Source organism: Haliotis rufescens, unplaced genomic scaffold (assembly GCF_023055435.1).
Source record: "Haliotis rufescens isolate VD_foot unplaced genomic scaffold, xgHalRufe1.0.p SCAF_1, whole genome shotgun sequence".
Classification (NCBI taxonomy): Eukaryota; Metazoa; Mollusca; class Gastropoda; order Lepetellida; family Haliotidae; genus Haliotis; species Haliotis rufescens.
In genome coordinates, this window is record NW_025963779.1 from 89703661 (window position 1) to 89727704 (window position 24044).

The 24044-nt window shown below is 42.9% G+C and overlaps 1 long non-coding RNA gene across 1 annotated transcript; it reads left to right on the top strand.

The window, feature by feature from the left end:
- The first annotated feature begins 417 nt into the window (after positions 1-417).
- LOC124134191 lies at positions 418-10610 on the top strand. The gene is made up of 2 exons (XR_006861067.2): positions 418-696; positions 9178-10610. It is a non-coding gene; the product is annotated as an uncharacterized LOC124134191 (long non-coding RNA).
- Positions 10611-24044: the final 13434 nt, after the last annotated feature.

A 24044-nucleotide genomic window follows, 5' to 3' on the forward strand; every position in this document is an offset into this window, starting at 1 on the left:
CGTTACGCTGGGTATTGATCAATGAAGGAAGGTTGTTTGTGTGACCACATCCGCTACCAGACATCCTAAGTATCCTAAATGTGTCAAAAGAGCAATTACAACCTGCTATGTTTGTAGACGATATAGCGGAACTTGCCGGCCGCCCCTTCCATCACACGCGCGTTGTGATTGGGGCTGCACGCGCCCACGGGCCTCTCCTCGCCATTGGTCACCCTGCCCAATAATTCATTCCATCGCGAGGGCGTGTTTATACCACTGTTGACGAAAATTAGGAAATTTCCTCTGAGACACATTAAAAGTAATATATATATTATTTAACGGAGTTCGTTCATTTTTAAACAGGAGGGGGATAGGTTGTGCACATTTAAGAATGTAACACCAAGTTGTATACTAATCATGGTACAATTGACCAATATGATGACCTGTGGTTACTGACCACTACAACTGACCACATGGGACCAATTCCTTGGTGTTATGTCATACCATAATGAACGCAACGCTCGCCAAATACCCCTAACAATGGAATGAGAGCATCTTCAATGCTGCACTGGTTAATCAATATGAATGTATTGGGGAATTGATTAGGCGCGAGTAATGCACGAGCTCACTGCGTAGAGGGGAACTTTGTGGGGTATAAAGTCCGGGGCAAGCTTCATCGGTCAGCTGGACACTCGGACTGCACAGGTAGACTCTCAGGTAGGTGACAGTTGCCATGTAACGGTGTCATTGCTGCCCTGTGGGGGCATGCTGCGATGGGTGTGGTGTGTGATGTGGGTGTAGGTGTAGGTATGTAGGTGTGTATAGATATATTTCTATTATGGATCATAGCTATGCTGGCTGATTTGCTGGATATAGTGTAATGAATATGGAGTATAATGACATATATATTTTACATATTTTTCGAAATAAGATGTATTTAAATCCTGGAGTCGGAAAGTTTTAAAATATATTTTAATTTTATATTTTACAAGTTAAGTGAGTGTAACCTGAAAACATAGAACTTAAAACATGATTACACGCGTTTAATTATAGTTAAGGCATAGACAATACTGTCTGTTTTCTAAAACAATGCATATACCAATGACGAAGTAACCCGTGGGTATGACAAAACAGAGTCATCTGCATCCCAAATCATTGCGCGCACCCGTCCCACTTCCCACGACGTGTAATGAAGAGCATTATCTCTTACAAAACATGACGTGTGCCTTGGAATGTTTGAATATGTTCATATATTCAACATGAAGCAATGTGTTTTGGTCAGAAGATGTTTATAATTTGTGCACATGAAATCTCCTCCGTGTTCAGGATATGGCTGAAATACTGCGGATGTGACTGACTATAAACCTTAACTCACTCTCATCCGTGTGATCTGGTTCATGTATACGTATTAAGATGAACAACATGACGTATTCTATATGATTTCACGCTGATTTGTAGGTTATAATCTTAAATAGAATTTACATGACTCTGATCGAGTTATTAATTCAGTTATCGAATACAGAACACCGATAATGAACAGATTACACACAACTGTCTAGGATTCCGGTATTGCTAGAGGTAAGGCAGTGAACAAGCGGGTAGTGTCAAGTTGAACGACAGAAGAGATGAAAATTACACACCATGAAGTGGAACAGTGTTACTGTGTTGGACCTGACTTACATATCATTAAGTTCAAATAGGGAATTGTATTCCTACTGACTGTTACTTAGCGTACGATTACAATGAGCGTAATTTGTTGTTTGGTTTGTCTGTTGTTTGTTTGTTGTGTTACATTGTTCCCGGCAATATCCCACCTATATTTTGGCGGCCTGTGAAATGACTCTGGGCCAGTCAAACAAGTGATTGATACCATGGCCAACCTCCCATATCATCCGGGTACGAGGGCACATACTAAACCAGGTCATCAAGTCTAACCATCCGAGCTAAATAAGTCTTACGACGCACGCTTACGAGTGCTAGGAACCTACATTACCCGGCACCCGTGTTGCATGATTTGTTTCGAAAACCAAAAGGAAATTGACAGGGACTAACATCAAAACTCTCCAGAAGTTTGTTTTGGGGAAGATTGGCTAGTTCTGTTCTTCGAGTTTGTTATGTAGAAAGATATGGGAATACCAGGTGGTCCTGTTCTTCATCGAGTTTGTTACTGGAGAATGTGTGGGAAGACTAAGTAGTTCAATTTGTTCTTCATCGAGTTTGTGATATGAAAAATATGGGAAGGCTGGTTAGCTCATTTCTTCATCGAGTTTGTGATATGAAATATATCGGAAGATTGGAAAGTTCATTTCTTCATCGACTTTGTTACATGAAAATATATGGGGAGACTGGACAGCTCATTTCTTCATCGAGTTTGTCTGGCTAGCGGTGTGTTTCATAAAAGTATAGGTTATGTGATAAGATGGAAAGTTGTGTTCTTCAGAGAAGAGCTTGTCATATGAACAGATTGGATAGTTGCGTTCTTGAGAGTAGAGCTTGTCATATTAAGAGATTGGATAGTTGCGTTCTTGAGAGTAGAGCTTGTCATATGAACAGATTGGATAGTTGCGTTCTTGAGAGTAGAGCGTGTCATATGAACAGATTGGATAGTTGCGTCCTTGGGGGTACAGCTTGTCATATGAACAGATTGGATAGTTGCGTTCTTGGGAGTAGAGCTTGTCATATGAACAGATTGGATAGTTATGTTTTTGAGTGTAGGGCCTGTCATATGAACAGATTGGATAGTTGCGTTCTTGGGAGTAGAGCTTGTCATATGAACAGATTGGATAGTTATGTTCTTGAGAGAAGAACTTGTCATATGAACAGATTGGATAGTTATGTTCTTCAGAGTTGAGCCTGTCATATGAACAGATTGGATAGTTGCGTTCTTGGGAGTAGAGCTTGTCATATGAACAGATTGGATAGTTCAAGTTCACTTTTTACGAATATAGAAAGGGGTTTATAGCTTTTATCTAGACGCAGTCATGTTATACGTAAAAACAGTGCATAGATGGGTTGGCGTATTGGCATCATACAGAAAGGTGTACAAGACTCAGACATGTTAATGTCACCATTCTATTTCATTTAATATCAGAGTAAAAAAAGCAACTGATTAACATGAGACGATGAAGACAACGAACATATTTCAGTGTGAAGGTATACATGTCATTCTTCAAAGTAAGTGTATAAGGTATTTCCTATCAAAACGTGAACACTGATTTCGCAATGGCATTTTCAAGCTCAGAATAGTGCGAACGTGTATAACATCCCATCCTGTATCCGTTAATGGCGTATCAAGAAGCGGAGCTAACAAGCAATATATGGCGTAACAGCCAGGCTCTGGCCATGGTAATGCGGTTATATCATCCAATGGTCCTCATTCAACCCGTGGGAAATAAGAACAATCTGCAGTCTAATCTCGTTACCCGGCGTCCAGTCACACAGACGGAATTGAATACATGACACATTCATCAAGCAATACAGTGCTCGTATAAACCTATACACCATCAGCAGTATGTAGTCATAAATTGAAACAAAGTTGGACTTGACGAAGTCAGTCAGCAGTAGTATGCATAATGAACCGAGACTATGGATGATGACGACCATGATAACAATGATGATGATGATGATGATGATGATGATGATGATGATGATGATGATGATCTCAAGGATGCCCATAAAAAGACTTAGGGCAAAAAAGTCACCATCATCAAAGTTCTTCCTGCAATCACTCATATTTACGAATTAATATTGATTTGATTAACGTGGAGACACTTCATGACAGAATTTTATTGTGCACTTTTGCACTCATGTATTCGTCTGATGATCCTCTTGTGAAGCATGTTACAATCTGGGTAATGCAGAAGGCCGCAGTTTTGGGGAGTCTTCACATTCTCCGAAAAGTTCCCGGAAGGTTCGACAAGGCAGCGCTTTCTGGGAGAAAGTAAGGATAAGAATATATGGATGAACAACTTCTTTATTACAATTAAGAGCGACGTTTCGGTATGCTTGATAACGGTGTTAGAACCTACACCGAAACTTCGCTCTTAATTGTAATAAAGAAGTTGTTCATCCATAAATTCTTATCCTTACTTAGTACTCCAACTTCTAAATGCCTATCAAAGAAGTTTTTCTGGGAAAAGTCCCATTCGCTGTCTGGGCTGCGTGTAGAGGGGGCAAGGACACTGGGTTGCCGATGAATCTGACCAGCCTGACTGTGCGAGGATCATCCAAACCCTCTTTGATGCATTTATGTATGTTAATCTGTATGATAATATGCTAATATGCGAGTGACCACTGCCTGAGTATATCATCCGACACGATACAAACAGTGGCAGTATTGAATACTGAGTTATTCTTTTTCTGTAATTATGCAGAACTGTTTCATTGTCCCTGGTGTTTAGAATGCAAGATGTATTCACGGCATTTGGCAGTACTGCTTTAGTTCTGTTGGTATCATTGCTTTGATAAATCGTCGAAGCAATTGGCAGAAATTTCTGTAGATCTAGGAATGCATGCCATTTTGTATATACTCTTATTCTTGCAGGAGATATGCAATGTATAGATTTAGTTTCACTTGTTAGATTATTCTACGTTGGACACCCTTGGAGACCTTTAAAATGCACAAAAATAATGCAATATCATGATATAGGCTCTTTGTGATGACGTTATCGATGTCCGTGAACGACAGTATAGGAATACCACCAAGGATTAATCGTAGCTGGCCTGCTTTAACCAATTAGAGGGCCAGTGTTTGCTAATCGGCTTGAAGCTATTAATTCAATGCTATCGGAATGCTAAGCGTGGTTGGAAGAGTCTTGAGGTCGTGACAGAGCATCACTCGGCGCTCCCCTGACAAACACTGACTGGATTAGGCAATACTGATGAAGGCTAAAGAGCGAATTATAGATTCCATGGCGCTCGTCTTTCAAAGAGCGTGGGTCGCGCCCCGGTTTCCCAATATGTAAACGGTTCCAGTAGTCATATCAACGTCGTCGATATTCTTATTTCAAATATTTAAACAAGGACAGGTTATCTCTTATATTACATATACCGGTCTGTCACATTCTTAGGAATCAATAATGCTTCAACTTAACCTTTGAAACAACTCAACCGTTCGGACCGGGTTAGAATGGGTCTTCAGCAACCCATACTTGTCTCCCCCTTGAAGATCCGGGTTGGAATTGGTCTTCGGGAACCCATGCTTGTTGTAAGAGGCGACTAAGGGGTCCGAGTGGTCAGGCTCGTTGACTTGGTTGATGCGTGTCATCGTATCCCAATAAACTTTTGTCTTCTTGAATAATGTCTCATGACTAATGTGTCTGTAATACATTTCAAGAGACCTGAACGAAGAGTATTCAGCACCTTCTCTAGACACATACCTTGCATGAGAATCAATTCTCGGGAAGAGGTTTTTCACCACTGCTTTTTCGCCAACTGGGGAAATGTACATAAGTATCTGAATGGCAAAAATGAAAATAAAAGATGATTCAATTTCATGTAACCTTAAACTTTTAAACAATTAACCATAGCTAGGGAAAGGCTATGAAGGCGAACCATGCGTGATGCACGTGACATGTGATCCTGGGAATTTAGCACGTGTTCTTTCGACTTGAGTTTGTGATGTTTGTTATTCTGCAGGTCAATCTCCAACATTAACTAAAATCAATCACCTACATATTTTTTACAAACAGAGCCATTACCCTGATCAATGCACAATTACTTTCTTCCACAGTTTTGTTTGCGAAAAACTTACTTCAGGTTTCCTGTGTTTACAACACCGCAGGGTTGCTTTGATCTGTCTTGACGTTGGTAAGTTTTAATTGCTAATTCCACACACTTTCATCTCGGACCTGCCGACAACAGCCATATGTGAGGCTCACAAAAGATCGTGCAGGTTCGAAATAGGGTTTTCTTGAACGTACTCTGACACCAATCTGAGGGGAGGTGAAATAGGGCATAGCGTCATGTTCAAGATTATTTCTCTCAGCGTGGGTGTGGCTACTTGTGCTTCTCCGGACTTATGTCGGTTTACAAAGCTGCAGTTTAACATGGATACCATACCCAGACGCATATATTTACTCCGAGCAGTGGACACAAGAAGAAGAAGAAGCAGTATGTATGGCGGTATGACGTGGGTTTGTATGCAACTTATATGAGTGGCGGGTGCTACAGGTAGGGCAGGGAGTGCTTACCCTTGTCGCGAACACCTGGTGCCATCACTGGTTCTCAGTGATCCATTCGTATGGATTCACCGCTCTTGTTACTATTACGCCACATGGATCTGTCGGTGATAGAGACTGGTTGTTCTCTGGCGTTGACCCTATACATTTCACCAAAGTGATAAACGACTAGGACCCGCATCACTTTTGGCTTTCATTCCAAATCACGCCGTGATATAACCGTAATACTATTCAAAGGGGTCAAACCAAACTCGCTCACTCACTTGAAAGGGACTTTCTCCGTGTTCGCATTGTTTGAGGCATGTGTTGAAGGTAGAATACTAAACAGGCCACTCTCAGCAAGTAACAAAGACACTTCCATCCAAGCCTGGGTGTAAATGGAAGTCACGTCGACTGGTCGTCAACACGCAATTTCCCCAGGATCCATCTGTCACAGTCATGTCCGGAGCTTATGCATTTTCTCGCTCTCGAGCCCTCGTTCTGATTCATGAAATCTCGTTTTCGTTTGGTGCGATCAGAGCCAAGAACAAGTTACAAATGAAGTGTGAATATAAGTCGACACACCACAACTCTCCTTAGACAGACGCCTGATGTGTCTTAACGTGCTGAAGACGTATTTTGTATTCAGAGTTTGGAATTCGATTAATCTGTTTCAAACGTTCACAAGAAATGTCTGACTTAGAGACCTCTGTGCGTGAGGTCTTATCTATATGCAAATCTTAAACATTTGATCATGAATACTGACACTTTGATGCAACAGGCTAAAGTATTATGGGTCGTGCATAAAAACAAATGTTCACAAGTTACAGATTATTCTGCAACAATCCTCAACGAAACCCTCGATGCTTTCAAAGAAGAGCTAGACACCACTGCCTTGTGTCCACGTTGAAATGCAGTCTTTGGGACCATGTGATACGTCCATTGTACGCGCGATCCTGTGTAGGTAAAGTAATCATCTATTGCTATATATTGGAAATAAAACTTAAATTAGCAACACCAAACAACAAAAACAAAACGCTTTAGGGTCACAGTTGTGACAAAGGTACAAGCAAAGACACGAGACACAAAACAGAAGAGTTTGCTGGGAGGGGAACAGTATTTCAGTTACATCCAGATGCGTTGGTAAGCAAAGTGGCGTTGTCGTGTACCACATTGTTGAAACCAACGAGCACGGTGCCGATAAACCCATGTCCCAAGCTGAGAAATGACACGTTGATCCCACAGCCCCTGAGAAAACGTACACATTTATGGATAACAACTGGTTTAATGCATATAGCGATGTTTCGATGTTGACTCTTACACCGGTATTAAGCTATGTTAAGGTATGTTTTTACGCCGCTTTTAGCAATATTCCAGCAATATCACAGTGGGGGACACCAGAAATGGGCTTCACACATTGTGTCCATGTGGGGAATCGAAACCGCGTCTTCAGTGTGAAGAGTGAACGCTTTAACCACTAGGCTACCCCACCGCCCCACCAAGTGAAGGGAGGTATATAAGCATGATATACTGTGATAAGCAGCTGATTAACATCAACAACAATTGTTAAAAGATAACAAGTAGCACACGGTTAATTGGATGAAGCTAGATGTACAGTAAGAATAACTTAACACACCCAGGTAATGAAGCCAGGTGTACAGTAAGGATAACAGATAGAACACACAGGTAATGAAGCCAGATGTACATTGAGGATAACAAATAGCACAGGTAATGAAGCCAGATGTACAGTAAGGATAACTAATAGCACAGGTAATGAAGCCAGATGTACAGTAAGGATAACAAATAGCACAGGTAATGAAGCCAAATGTACAGTCAGGAAAACAAAAAGCACAGGTAATGAAGCCAGATGTACATTGAGGATAACAAATATAACACTGGTAATGAAGCCTTAGATCTTCATAGGCAGACGAGGTGTAATGCCCTTTGATCTCTCCAGAATGCCAATAAATACGTAGCACGTCTAAACTGTCTCCTCATGATGCTTGGATGTGAACTGTATTTGGGAGTCGTTTTTGAATGAGTGAGGCTGTGGAATAACGGTTTGTTTTACTCATGTCGGAACTATTGAGAGTTTACGTCTTGATGTCGAAATTTCCTTCTGTACAACTTGTAATTTAATCGGTGACTTTGCTTGTCGTAAGAGACGACTAACGGGATCGGGTGGTCAGGCTCGCTGACTTGGTTCATGCATGTCATGGTATCCCAATTGCGTGGATCGATGCTCATGGTATTAATCACTGGATTGTTTGGTCCAGACTCGATTATTTACAGACCACAGTCATATAGCTTTAATATTGTTGAGTGCGGCGTTAAACAACAAACAAAAAGAGAAGAAAAAAGAAAACGTATCTGTATCGAGTCTGACAGATGTTCAATTATAATAGTAGGCATCCTTACAGGACAGAGCTGAAATCACCATTGTGTTGTTGCCAAGTAAATGATGTATTGTTCGGTTCAGTCGAGTGGCTGCTGGGCCCCTTTCCACAAAGCGATCTGAGCGCTACGACGGTCGTAACTCCCATACCGTAACGCAGACTTAGGCTGACATCGCTTTGTGGAAAGAGGATCTGGCACTGATAAGTTAGTGTTGTGAGCTGATGCTGAGAACATCGTCCTTATGCAAGAGAATTGTCCACAAAAAGTAATTTAATTACCATTTATTTCTGAAAACACATAGTTTTGGCAAAATAGTATTTGGAAATCGTGAAGTCTTTTTTCACTACTTTCAAAAAAGGCGATTCGGCGAGGCGGGGTTCGGGCGTTTTTGAGTGATGAATATTGGTTTACAAAATACCTTAGCAATATCTCTGATTTATCATACCTAAATCTTTAATTTTGGCTAGAATACGCAGCAATCAGCCAGGTCACTAATTTTGACCATTCAATCCTTATGTTAGTCGGCTCTTACTGGTAGAGGATGCCGTGTATCTATTCCCAGACCTCAGAGGTGGTCCAGCCGTTTTGAGTGATTCGATAGATTTAAATTTGTATTTTTCCCTTTTTTTTCTTTGGTTCACAGATTAAACATGGTATCCTGGAACACACTCGTAGTCAACAGCCTGCTTGTAGCTGCTGTCTGCTTGGCTACGGTAACAGCCAGCATCTTCCCCGATGAAGACTTCGGCTACAGACACTACGCCAAGAGGGAAATCAGCTCCGATTGCCTGAGATGCGCGAGCACATACAACTACATGTCGTGTCTTCGATGCTGGAACACAAGGTACGCCGTTATTCCATTTCACTCAAAGAGATCGTCTGACACGTCTGCAAATGAATTCACCGGAAGTGAACCTATGTCACGTGACAGGCGCTTCATCGGATGCAACTGCTGTTTAGTCAGCCGCTTCACCAACTCCTACTGCTGTGACGTATGTAGGAGTTCAAACAAGCGGACGGGGAAGAGAAGTGACGCCGCAAGTCTGATGTCAGAACCAGAGAAGAGGATGAACCCCGCTTGCCTCTGTTGCAGCAGATCTGGATCCCCCGAATGCTGCGAAGACTGTATGTCAAGCTTTATCCAATACTGAAACTGAGATCCCTATATTTAGATGACAATTTTGACGTAATTGGTGATTGACTGATTGAAACCTACTGATTCTATTTACCCGAGGGATGTCATTTGAAAGTGAAGTCACTGTTTATATCTTTAGCTCTAACAACTGATATACCTTAGAGGACAATGTTCGTATCTGGAGCAATAGAAACAGAGAGGTCAAAGTTCGGCGTAAGACTTGCCCCGTTTGTCTAAGGGCAACGAAGGTCTTAAAGTCAGAGTAAATGGTGCCAACGAAAGTTGCTGATGTCGTGAAGAGCCCCTCGACTGATGTCGACGATTGATATCGAACGGTGACGTATCACGAGAACACGTCAAATTGGGAACACAGAGTTGTTGAAAATATCCTAAATCATGAGCATATAAAAGTCAATCATATTGTGTCGGTAACTATCACTGATTTTATCTCTACACCTTCTAAGTTGACTTTACTGTTTCGATGGACGGTATATTTTACGTTTTACTCAATGGTGTACATGTATATTATATGCTTTTGTAAATAATGTATGTGTTTTCGCGCTCAATGGAAATGTTTTGGCGATTCGATATTTCTTAATTTATAAAGACATAGCTGAATGGTCCTGGCCATAATTGATAATAAGTCTCAACAATGCTTGTATTTTTTGTTAATGTGCGACAGTACTGGTGTGTTTTGTGTATTCGCTTAGGTATTAGGGAAATAGTAGCATTGGATCAAACATGTCCAGCCAATAAGACTAAATTTGCTATGGTGTTAGTTAAATATTTGTGAATTTCTTTTATGATAAATAATAATACTCAATCAGATCTGATCTCGTATCCGAAGTTTTCATTTATGTCATGAATTGTATACATCTATGATTGTAACTTTTGTCAACTTATATAAATGTCATTTATTAAAAAGATATTTTTTCAAAACGCGTATGTTTTAGTTTCAATCAATGTCAAATGAGCAGTTATCTATGGAATCCCACAAGGGAGATTGTCGCGTTCCCACCCTTACAGAAACTATCAAAATGTGTCAAAATGTTCCAAAGCGCGACAATGCGACAACGCGACATTTTTACCATTAGTCGCATAATCGCTTTGTCGCGCTTTGAATAATATGTTTAACTTTTACCAAAGGACGACAATACGACATTTTTAAAGGTCAAAATGAGTTGCGTTTTCACCCCATATAAAGTGTGTAAAAAAGGTGTTAAAACGTAAACAATTCGACATATTGATGATGTCGCAATGTCGCGTTGTCGCCCTTTTCCGTTTATGGTGCGCATGTGCAGTAAGTGAATTAATCTACGCATGCGCAGAAATGGTTATGCCTCTTTTCAAACTTCACATTCGTCACCACTCGTATCTGTTCGTTTACCGACCAGAAGGCTCGTCCCCCTCCCGAAGGCCGCCATGCTTCAAAACGGCGCAAACCAATCAGCATGCGCGTCAGGATATGGGAACTTCAATCAATATAATCCCGAGTATTTAAACTAATGAAAGGAATAAACATGTATGCGATATGTGAAGCGTGGCAACTTCTCTAGTCTTTGGAGGGGCGGTGGTATAACCTAGTGGTTAAAGCGTACGCTCCTCACTCCGAAGATCCGGGTTCGCTTCCCTATATGGGTACAATGTATGAAGCCCATTTCTAGTGTCATTGAACGTGATATTGCTGGAATAGTTCTAAAAGCGGCGTATAACGACACTCAGTCAGTCACTCCAGACTTCATGGTAGGTAACGTGACCGACCCTGGTTCAGCCGTCCCCGTGTCATACAGCTACGACAACGAGGTCGTCATGAACCACAGACGCTGCAACCGTCTGCACATGTACCACAGGCCCAACTCTCGTTTAGTCCATGGGCAAGAGTACTTGGACAGGCAGCACTTGACGGTAATGATGGCTCACGAGGTATTACGTTCTCATCAATGTTTGAGGGGGTCACACAGAGATCATCACACACAGAGACACATACAGACACAGACATACACACCCAGACACACAAACACACACACATACATACACACACAGACACACAGGCACACAGACACGCATACAGAGATCATGATAATAACATGCAAGTATTCAAATGGTCTTATTTGCACAGATATATTAAAATCTTAAACCCAAATATCTTTACAGTTTGTAAGATTTAGAGTCATTTCAAATTCAGCCGATCAAGTGACAGTTAAGATCATTACTACATATACTTATGAAAATATTACGGAATACACAAAAACACTGATATATTTCAAAAATAGCAATTTCAGCTAATCAAATCAAATCATTCATTCAATAGTATAGAGCACATGCGAAAACTTGCTTCGTTTTGTGAAAGCGCGACAACGCGACATTTCATCCAAATTTTGCGTTGTCGCATTATCACGCTTATATCAATAACTGCATGCTTCCAATATTTTAACAAACCGCATCAATGCGACATTCCATCGCATGATCACATTGTCGCACTATTATTAGTTACTGCTCAAAATTTGAACCAAACATAATCTTACAACAATTACATATGCGCATAAATACGCCCGTCCAGAAGGAGTTATGTCTGTCTGTGGTTTAAGAGGCCATCGGTTATCTGAAGTTTGACATATGAAGTGTGTAGACATCGGAAAAACATTATTGTGAAACATGTTCTTAATTTAATAAGCTCTCTACCCATCGTTTCCTCGGAATGTCATGAGTGAGTGAGTATTGATTAACGCCTGTCAGCTTGATCAATGCGAAAAACCCTAAGTGATGCATGTGGTTGGTGCTGGGATTCGAACCCACGAACATAGTTTTCTGGTAGTCCTAGGTGATGTAGATTAATTCACTGACCCCTCACACACGCGCAACACTTATAGAAAAAGGCGAAAACAAGACATTAATTTGGGCATGGTCGCGCAATTTAAGACCATTTTTGCACACATTTTAGGGGGAGCGACAAAGCGTCAACGCGACAATGTGACAAATGGTCAAAATGTCGCTTTGTGGTATTGTCGCCCTTTGGTAAAAGTCAAAATAATTACCCAAAGTGCAACAATGCGAACAATGGTCAAATGTATGGAGAATTGGTTGGTGGGTGATTTGATGATTTGATGTTTCGACTAAGGGTTGGTTGGCGATTGGATGTTTGGATAATGGTTTGGTGGGTGATTGGATGATTTGAGAAAGGATTGGTGGGTGATTGGATGTTCGGAGAATGGGGTGGTGGGTGATTGGATGATTGGATGATTGATGAAAGGGTTGGTGGGTGATTGGATGTTTGGAGAATGGGTTGGTGGGTGATTGGATGTTTAGAGAATGGGTTGGTGGGTGATTGGATGATTGGATGATTGATGAAAGGGTTGGTGGGTGATTGGATGTTTGGAGAATGGGTTGGTGGGTGATTGGATGTTTAGAGAATGGGTTGGTGGATGATTGGATGATTGGATGATTGATGAAAGGATTGGTGAGTGATTGGATGTTTAGAGAATGGGTTAGTGGGTGATTGGATGTTTGGAGAATGGGTTGGTTGGTGATTGGGTAAATGAGAAATGGATGATTGGGTGATGGGATGAGTGAAAATGGGTGGAAGGTTGACAGGGTGAGTGAGTGATTGGGTGAGTAGTTGTGTTGGCTGATTGTGTGAGTGCGATAGCAGAAACTATGACTTGGTAAGTGTGCCTTTGCAATACTTCAAACTATATTGCCGTGCTATAGCAATAGTGTTTTCATAGTGTCATAGTGTTTGGATGGTTACTCCTCAAACGTGGTGAATTTTGAAGAAAAAAAACAATGAATGAAAGAGTTAATCAATCGATAATATCGATAATGTATGATGGCAAGACCTTTCAAAGTTCCGACATCATCTTTGTTTTTTTGAGTTCGTGAGCGAGTAAATGTTGTTTTATGCCGGTCAGCACCATCAAGCTTTATATAATGACATCCTGTATGGAGTCCAGACAAGCCAACGAGTGACTGAAAGCACCTGGACATGATGACACCACGTCGGTCACCACGACTGACCAATGGTTCCTCTTCAGCTGGCTCTTACAACAAGCATGGGACACTGGGGATCTATTCTTCCACAGGTCGTCACAGGCATTTCGCGAACAGCTTGTGTGGTCACTGCGTTCCAGGGACCAATTCATATATTTTCCTCTGCTATTTTGCCATTTATGCCCAATTGAATCCTCTTCGACAGGTAAACAAGACTGGTTATTCTCGGTCGTTGACGTTTTCTATTTACTGAATGACTTGCTCGTCCCATCAAATTTAAGTCCGGTATCACAATGGTCTTGCTGAAAAGTCGCTGAATGATGGTTGTGGAAATAACAAATTCAATTTTTGCAAGAGTGGCTGTTTTCCAATATGTCCAATTTAATGCTTTAATATATTTGGGAGACGAAGCACATGCACTCTTATTGGTATGGACAGAAAAACTGCGTGAAATTTAGAAGCTGTAGAATTAATGAAGCCAGTCACCTGCTTGATCATGACACGTTTCTGTAGATAATCCGAATAAAGAATAGGTCTTCAGCAACCCACGCTTGTCGTAAGAGGCGATTATGCTTGTTGTAAGAGGCGACTAACGGGATAGGGTGGTCAGGCTCGCTGACTTGGTTTGATGCATGCCATCGTATCCGAATTGCGTGGATCGATGCTCATGATATCAACACTGGATTGTCTGGTCCAGACTAGATTATTTACAGGCCGTCGTAATATAGCTGGAATATTGCTGAGTGCGGCATTAAACAACAAACAAACAAAACTAAAAAAAGAAAACGTATCTGTTTCGAAATGTCGCACTAAAATAATAAAAGAAGTGAAATCAAAAGCCCAACATCAGTACTGTCAGAATGATCTAAAAGGTATTCTTAAATGTTAAATTTGTACAATACGGAAACTTAGAATATTTGGATTTTAAAACGTTCGCACAAGGGAATAGAAATTAAATCCAATAACATTAACTTGGGACATCACTGTAGCCTATTGGGTGTGACACCCGACCTGGGAGCCGAATTGACTCTGGCAAACCTCTGCGTGTCACACACAACGTCCAGCAACAAAGAGGTCAGTTCTCGTGTCTGGACTTTGGCTGTTGGGGCAATACAACAGCAATTATCCGCCGACAGGGGACAATCTGATTGAGTCCCGCCATCATTGGCAGCTCGGCTGGTGTCGCATGGCTAATCATTATAACGAAAACTGAAAACGATTTCGTGATCACGTGGGGATACGTCTGATAATCCTATTAGCTTCTGGTCACTTGGGACACCTTCCAGCCTATTAAAGCAATCAGTTTGATACACGACCCCTCAATGTCACGACGTGTACTTGGTGTTGGACAGTCCTCTCGCAGCACTTGTGTCTATTGAACTGCAGGTGTGGGCATATCCATGCTCTTCACAGTATTACGTGCGGGTAATTCCAGTATCTTTCAATGTAGCAATTCCCAGTATTTTCTGTGACCTTTCCGCTGAATACAGAGATAATGTAATGAACATTTCTGTGATGTAGTAAAGGATGTTGAAATATTATGTCATACAACAGTAAAGAATACGGTTGTTGTAAATCAAAACTGCACGAATGGTGTCTACGGCAGAAGCCCCGTGGAGACCTGGGCCCGTGGAACACTATTGCATGTCCCCTCGTGGCGACCCGGGAGGAAACAATAGGCCCCTATCACTCTATTGCATGTCCTCTCGTGGAGACCCGGGCAAGAATAGGCCCCTATCACTCTATTGCATGTCCCCTCGTGGAAACCCGGGCAAGAATAGGCCCCTATCACTCTATTGCATGTCCCCTCGTGGAAACCCGGGCAAGAATAGGCCCCTATCACTCTATTGCATGTCCCCTCGTGGAAACCCGGGCAAGAATAGGCCCCTATCACTCTATTGCATGTCCCCTCGTGGAAACCAGGGCAAGAATAGACCCCTATCACTCTATTGCATGTCCCCTCGTGGAAACCCGGGCAAGCATAGGCCCCTAGCACTCTGTTGCATGTACCCTCGTGGAAACCCGGGCAAGCATAGGCCCCTATCACTCTATTGCATGTCCCCTCGTGGAAACCCGGGAGGAAACATTAGGCCCCTATCACTCTATTGCATGTCCCCTCGTGGAAACCCCGGCAAGAATAGGCCCCTATCACTCAATTGCATGTCCCCTCGTGGAAACCCGGGCAAGAATAGGCCCCTATCACTCTATTGCATGTCCCCTCGTGGAAACCCGGGCAAGCATAGGCCCCTATCACTCTATTGCATGTCCCCTCGTGGAAACCCGGGAGGAAACATTAGGCCCCTATCACTCTATTGCATGTCCCCTCGTGGAAACCCGGGCAAGAATAGGCCCCTATCACTCAATTGCATGTCCCCTCGTGGAAACCCGGGCAAGAATAGGCCCCTATCACTCTATTGCATGTCCCCTCGTGGAAACCCGGGCAAGCATAGGCCCCTATCACTCTATTGCATGTCCCCTCGTGGAGACCCGGGCAAGAATAGGCCCCTATCACTCTATTGCATGTCCCCTCGTGGAAACCCGGGCAAGAATAGGCCCCTATCACTCTATTGCATGTCCCCTCGTGGAAACCCGGGCAAGCACAGGCCCCTATCACTCTATTGCATGTCCCCTCGTGGAAACCCGGGCAAGCATAGGCCCCTATCACTCTATTGCATGTCCCCTCGTGGAGACCCGGGCAAGAATAGGCCCCTATCACTCTATTGCATGTCCCCTCGTGGAAACCCGGGCAAGAATAGGCCCCTATCACTCTATTGCATGTCCCTTCGTGGAAACCCGGGCAAGCATAGACCCCTATCACTCTATTGCATGTCCCATCGTGGAAACCCGGGCAAGCATAGGCCCCTATCACTCTATTGCATGTCCCCTCGTGGAGACCCGGACAAGCATAGGCCCCTATCACTCTATTGCATGTCCCCTCGTGGAGACCCGGGCAAGCATAGGCCCCTACCACTCTATTGCATGTCCCCTCGTGGAGACCCGGGCACGAATAGGCCCCTATCACACCCTTGCATGTCCCCTCGTGGAGACCAGGGCAAGCATAGGCCCCTATCACTCTATTGCATGTCCCCTCGTGGAGACCCGGGCAACACTCTTCCTCCAACACTCCAAGCTATGCCAACAGAAAGTCAGTCAAGTATCAGTGATCAGTGAGTGAGCAAGTGAGTTGGGTTGAACACCGCTTTTAACAGAATTCGACATATATCACGGCGTGTCAGCTAAATGTTGAACGAAAGCCCAAAGTGATGCAGGTCTCCGACGTTTACCACTTTGCGGAAACCCACGAGCACAGGTGACAAACCTAAAAACATAATCGGGGGAACCGGGATTCGAACCCACGATCATGAGTGCCTGGCAGCGTGCCCCCCCCCCCCCCCCCCCCCCCCCCCCCCATCACCCCATATTCCGACGTTTCCGATGTTGATGGAACAACACTTGGATACCAGTGACAGGACCCATTAGAATTTTTCACTCACTGCGAACATTAATGCCAATATGTCATAAGGTGTTACCCAAACAGATAGATACACATTCACACAGTAAAGTGTTTTCACACCGAAATTACCACACAGACACGTAGACGTTTCACACATAACTGTTTATCATGTTTGTGCTTAACCTCTACAAATTGACATTTTGTGTCACACAATCACACAAAAATGTTTAACGCTCAAACTCTACTTCTTTCAAACGCCATTCCTATATTTCTACACACATATCTGTTTCTCATACATATATTTAGCCCTCACACACATATATTTGTATCATACAAACAGCCATTAATCCTTTCACAAACACACACATATGTTCCACACACAGAAACACATATATTCACACAAACAAACACGCATCAGTTTCACGTGGAAGAAAACAAGAATCTCTTTACAATCACACATATATTACACACACGCACATAGAGACACAGACACAGACACAAACAGAGACATATAGACACACGCACGCACACACACAGACAACACACACACGCATGCCCCTCCTACACGCACCCCTACACCAATCAAAAACACCCACATCCCGACTAACCCGCTAAACCCCTTACAACCACACACACACACACTTCAACAACCGACACCCACACAACCACCCCTTCCCCGACATCGCCAAACCCCTAACACCCAACTCGAGACTATCCCGGCACTCCTACACCCTAAACACCCACCACGTTCCTCTGACAGACACACAGTACATCACGTTGCTCACACTGACACACAGTACACCACGTTGCACACACTGACACACATTACACCACGTTCCTCATTCTAACACACAGTACACCACGTTCCTCACATTGACAGGAACATATTCCTATTTGCTTCAATTTTCACAGAAAACGTCCCACAATGTGTCCCCTTCCTCCGCGTCATCTTACTGGCATCAGATCACCTCTCCGGGGACTCTCTGCTATCTGACAGCTGCACAATGTTGTAACATAATAACTCAACGTAGCATTAATTGTTGTTTTACACTGATCTGATCGCGTTATGGCCATCATAACCACATGGTCAATGATCCATGAGGTCAAGCTGGACTGGTGCAGCACACCCAGGGGAGGTCGGACAGTGATTAATGTGTATAGTCAATAACATCTACGTCTCATTTAATGACCAGTAACACACGCTAGGGGCAGATTTAGTCGACCAAGGGCGTAGAATGTCGACACCACGCTAATAACTGTCATGATAAACATTTGCAAAGTGTTATTGTCGAAATCAAAATCCAAGTACTAAGTCGGGGGACACCAGAAATGGGCTTCACACATTGTACCCATGTCTGGATTCGAACCCGGGTCTCTGGCGTGAGGATCGAACGCTTTAACCACTAGGCTACCCGACCGTCCATGTAGTTCCTGCTGGAAAAGTGGAGATATGGCGCCAATTATAAATAGCATATCAATACATACGAAATTGTATACAAGTGTACTGATGGGGAGTTGCTGGTCCTCTTTTCACAATAAGATAATTAAATAATGGACCACAATTAACAAAAAACCCGCACAAAACTACCTTCGTCTTCTCTGAAAGTGTATATTGTCAAATATTGGAAAAGTGTCTCCCTCTCACTGACACACAGTACACCATGTCCTTAACACGGAAACACAGTACACCACGTTCCTCATACTGACACACAGTACACCATGTTTCATACACTGACACACAGTACACCACGTTCCTCACACTGACACACAGTACACCACGTTCCTCACACTGACACACAGTACAACACGTTGCGCACACTGACACACAGTACATCACGTTCCTTATACTGACACACAGTACACCACGTTCCTAACACTGACACACAGTACACCACGTTCCTCACACTGACACACAGTACGCCACGTTCCTCAAACTGACACACAGTACACCACGTTCCTCATACTGACACACAGTACACCACGTTCCTAACACTGACACACAGTACATCACGTTCCTCACACTGACACACAGTACACCACGTTCTTAACACTGAAACACAGTACACCCCGTTCCTCACACTGACCCACAGTACACCACGTTCCTCACACTGACACACAGTACACCACGTTTCTCACACTGACACACAGTACATCACGTTCCTCATACTGACACACAGTACACCACGTTCCTCATACTGACACACAGTACACCACGTTCCTCACACTGACACACAGTACACAACGTTCCTCACACTGACACACAGTACACCACGTTCCTCACACTGACACACAGTACACCACGTTCCTCACACTGAAACACAGTACATCACGTTCCTCATACTGACACACAGTACACCACGTTCCTCACACTGACACACAGTACACCACGTTCCTCACACTGACACACAGTACACCACGTTCCTCACACTGACACACAGTACACCACGTTGCTCACACTGACACACAGTTCACCCCGTTCCTCACACTGACAAACAGTACACCCCGTTCCTCACACTGACACACAGTACACCACGTTCCTCACACTGACACACAGTACATCACGTTCCTCATACTGACACACAGTACACCACGTTCCTCACACTGACAGACGGTACACCACGTTCCTCATACTGACACACAGTACACCCCTTTCCTCACACTGACACACAGTACACCACGTTCCTCACACTGACACACAGTTCACCCCGTTCCTCATACTGACAAACAGTACACCACGTTCCTCACACTGACACACAGTACACCACGTTCCTCACACTGACACACAGTACATCACGTTCCTCACACTGACACACAGTACACCACGTTCCTCACACTGACACACAGTACACCACGTTCCTCACACTGACACACAGTACACCCCTTTCCTCACACTGACACACAGTACACCACGCTGCTCACACTGACACACAGTACACCACATTCCTTATACTGACACACAGTACACCACGTTCCTCACACTGACACACAGTACACCCCGTTCCTCACACTGACACACAGTACACCACGTTCCTCATACTGACACACAGGACACCACGTTCCTCATACTGACACACAGTACACCACGTTCCTCACACTGACACACAGTACACCACGTTCCTCACACTGACACACAGTACATCACGTTCCTCACACTGACACACAGTACACCACGTTCCTCACACTGACACACAGTACACCACTTTCCTCACACTGACACACAGTACACCACGTTCCTCACACTGACACACAGTACACCACGTTGCTCACACTGACACACAGTACACCACTTTCCTCACACTGACACACAGTACACCACGTTGCTCACACTGACACAGTGTACACCGCACCCTGTTGTAACCCGCGTCGTAGCACTATGAGTACATAGTGTTCCAGGATTGTCAACAGACTGTAATTGCCCAATCTGTGACTATCACATTCTCCAACATTCAACGCCGGATGATTCCTTGACATAACCAGTGATTCTGTACAAATTGAATTCTTCCATTAATCACGGTGTTTGCAGGCTGAGCCCATGGGTATGAGAGCCACCGATCACAGGTGTCCCAGAGCATCACACTGGCGAAACATGAGAGCAGTCACATTTCTCTAACAGTCAGTGGGCATTCCCCAGTGTGTTTAGACTGACTGGTCACGTATACACACTCAGAATCAATCGTAGGCCTATCTGTTTCACTGCCTCCGGGGGTGGGATTACGTTGTGTATTCACTGATGGTATTTACCGATGGACGGCGGGGACACTGTGGACACTTTGGCACTGTAGACTCAGTGGAGGTGCAACTTCTGCATATGCTGGAAAAAATATTAATATGTGGTTATAACACCAGTGTTTATATGCAGCTATTACACCACTATTTATATGCAGCTATGACTTCACTATTGATATGCAGCTATAACACCATTGTTTATATGCAGCTATAACACCTCTATTCATATGCATATATAACACCACTGTAACAAATGTTATATTTGGGATAACACTTTCTTAGTAAGGAATTGATTTTCGTACTTCTTGGGATTGAGTCCCGTCCGGGATTCGAACCCACACTGCCAGAGTGAGGCACCTATTCGCCAGCACACAAAGTCAGCGTTCTAGCCCACTCGGCCACCGAGGTTTCCACAAAATGAAAGTCCGACAACTGGTAGTTTAGATCACGTACTTTATGTACCCGTCTGACAAGTGTAAATTGGCATGGGTCCAATGGCCGAAAGCTTTGAACAAACAATGCCATTTAGAAAGTGGTCAAACCCCAAAACCCAAGCCAAAAAGTACGAGAATCTGTACTTTACTAAGAAGGTGTTATCCCAAATATAACACGTGTTACATTTGGCCACATTCTAAATGATTTATAATACAACTGTTTATATGCAGCTATAGCAACACTATTTATATGCAGCAATAAAACCACTACTTAAATACAGCTATGACGCCACTATTCAAATGCAGCAATAACACCACTATTTATATGCAGCTATAACACCACTTTTTATATGCAGCTATAACAGCACTATTTATATGCAGCTATAACAGCACTATTTATATGCAGCTATAACAGCACTATTTATATGCAGCAAAAGCACCATTATGCATATGCAGCAATAACACCACTAGTTATAAACTACTATAACACCGCTAATTATATGCAGCTATAACACCACTATTCATATGCAGCAATAACACCACTATTTATATGCAGCTATAACACCACTATTTATATGCAGCTATAACACCACTATTTATATGCAGCTATAACACCACTATTTATATGCAGCAATAACACCACTATTTATATGCAGCTATAACACCGCTATTTATATGCAGCTATAACACCGCTATTTATATGCAGCTATAACACCACTATTTATATGCAGCAATAACACCACTATTTATATGCAGCTATAACACCACTATTTATATGCAGCTATAACACCACTATTTATATGCAGCTATAACACCACTATTTATATGCAGCAATAACACCACTATTTATATGCAGCTATAACACCACTATCTATATGCAGCTATAACACCACTATTTATATGCAGCTATAACACCACTATTCATATACAGCTATGACGCCACTAGTCAAAAGCAGCCAAACCGCTAATTATATGCAGCAATAACACCACTATTCATATGCAGCAATAACACCACTTATTATATACAGCTATGACGCCACTAATCATATACAGCTATAACACCACTATTCAAATGCAGCAATAACACCACTAATTATATACAGCTATGACGCCACTATTCAAATGCAGCAATAACACCACTATTCATATGCAGCAAAAACACCACTAATTTTATACAGCTTTGACGCCTCTAATCATATACAGCTATAACACCACTATTTAAATGCGGCAATAACACCACTAATTATATACAGCTATGACGCCACTTTTCATATGCAGCAATAACACCACTATTCATTTTCAGCAATAACACCACTGATCATATACAGCTATGACGCCACTATTAACATGCAGCTTTACTATTTACATGCATCATTGAAATAGAAAATTGACACAGTTCCACACCCGGTGAGCTCGTCAAATGGGTGTAAATGTTACTGGGAAGACGGACGAGATGGATATGTTTCGTTGGCCACTTAAAGAATTGATGCGTCATAAAATCCCGATATGAATCTTATTATGACAAATTGAAATTAGCAACAAAAACCCACATTGCCGTGAAATGTATTTGAGTGCAGCTTCAAATGTCGGGAGATTGGAAAACAATCAGCAATCAGTACAGCGATCAGAAGCCTTTTCAGAAAAAAAGAGGTGATCGTTGTGTCAACCATCATCGTAATTGCACCGTTACGACCGGAACGTCACGACAAAGCCCTGAGCAAGCGGCAGCATCGTCGGGGGACCACGAACTACGACGACACACACTGCTATTTATGATATCCTACGATTTGTGGTTGTTTTCAAGTCAAGAATGATTTATTAAACCGGGGTAGGCGGCTCATGCTTGGTTTAAATCCTGATTTATATGTCGAGAAAAAGGAAGAACTGTCAAGCTGTATGAGAAATTATTTCAGAAAGGATTTGTCTCTGACATTAGTCCAATAAAAAAACTTGAACTGATGTGTACATTTCACTTCATGTAGCTCACCGTGTCTTAGTTAGCGGTGTAACGTGCTTACCATTGCTAACGTCTTCAGGACTTCACATGAATTGACCTCAAACTGCCCTACCATCATCTATATCTACTGTGTCACGTGAGTTGTCCTTAAACTACCCCACCATCAGGTATATCTACTGTATCACGTGAGTTGTCCGCAAACTACCCTACCGTCATGTATATCTGCTGTATCCCATGAATTGTCCTTAAACTACCCCACCTTCATGTATATCTACTGTATCACGAGAGATGTCCACAAACTACCCTACCATCATGTATATCTACTGTATCACGTGAGTTGTCCGCAAACTATCCCACCACCATGTATATCTACTGTATGACATGAGATGTCCACAAACTACCCTACCATCATGTATATCTACTGTATCACGTGAGATGTCCACAAACTACCCTACCATCGTCTATATCTACTGTACGACATGAGTTGTCCTTAAACCATCCCACCATGATGTATATCTACTGTATCACGTGAGTTGTCCGCAAACTATCCCACCATCATGTATATCTACTGTATCACATGAGTTGTCCGCAAACTATCCTACCATCATGTATATCTACTGTGTCACGTGAGTTGTCCACAAACTATCCTACCATCATGTATATCTACTGTGTCACGTGAGTTGTCCACAAACTATCCTACCATCATGTATATCTACTGTGTCACATGAGTTGTCCGCAAACTATCCTACCATCATGTATATCTACTGTATCACGTGTGTTGGCCACAAACTATCCTACCCCTACCATCATGTATATC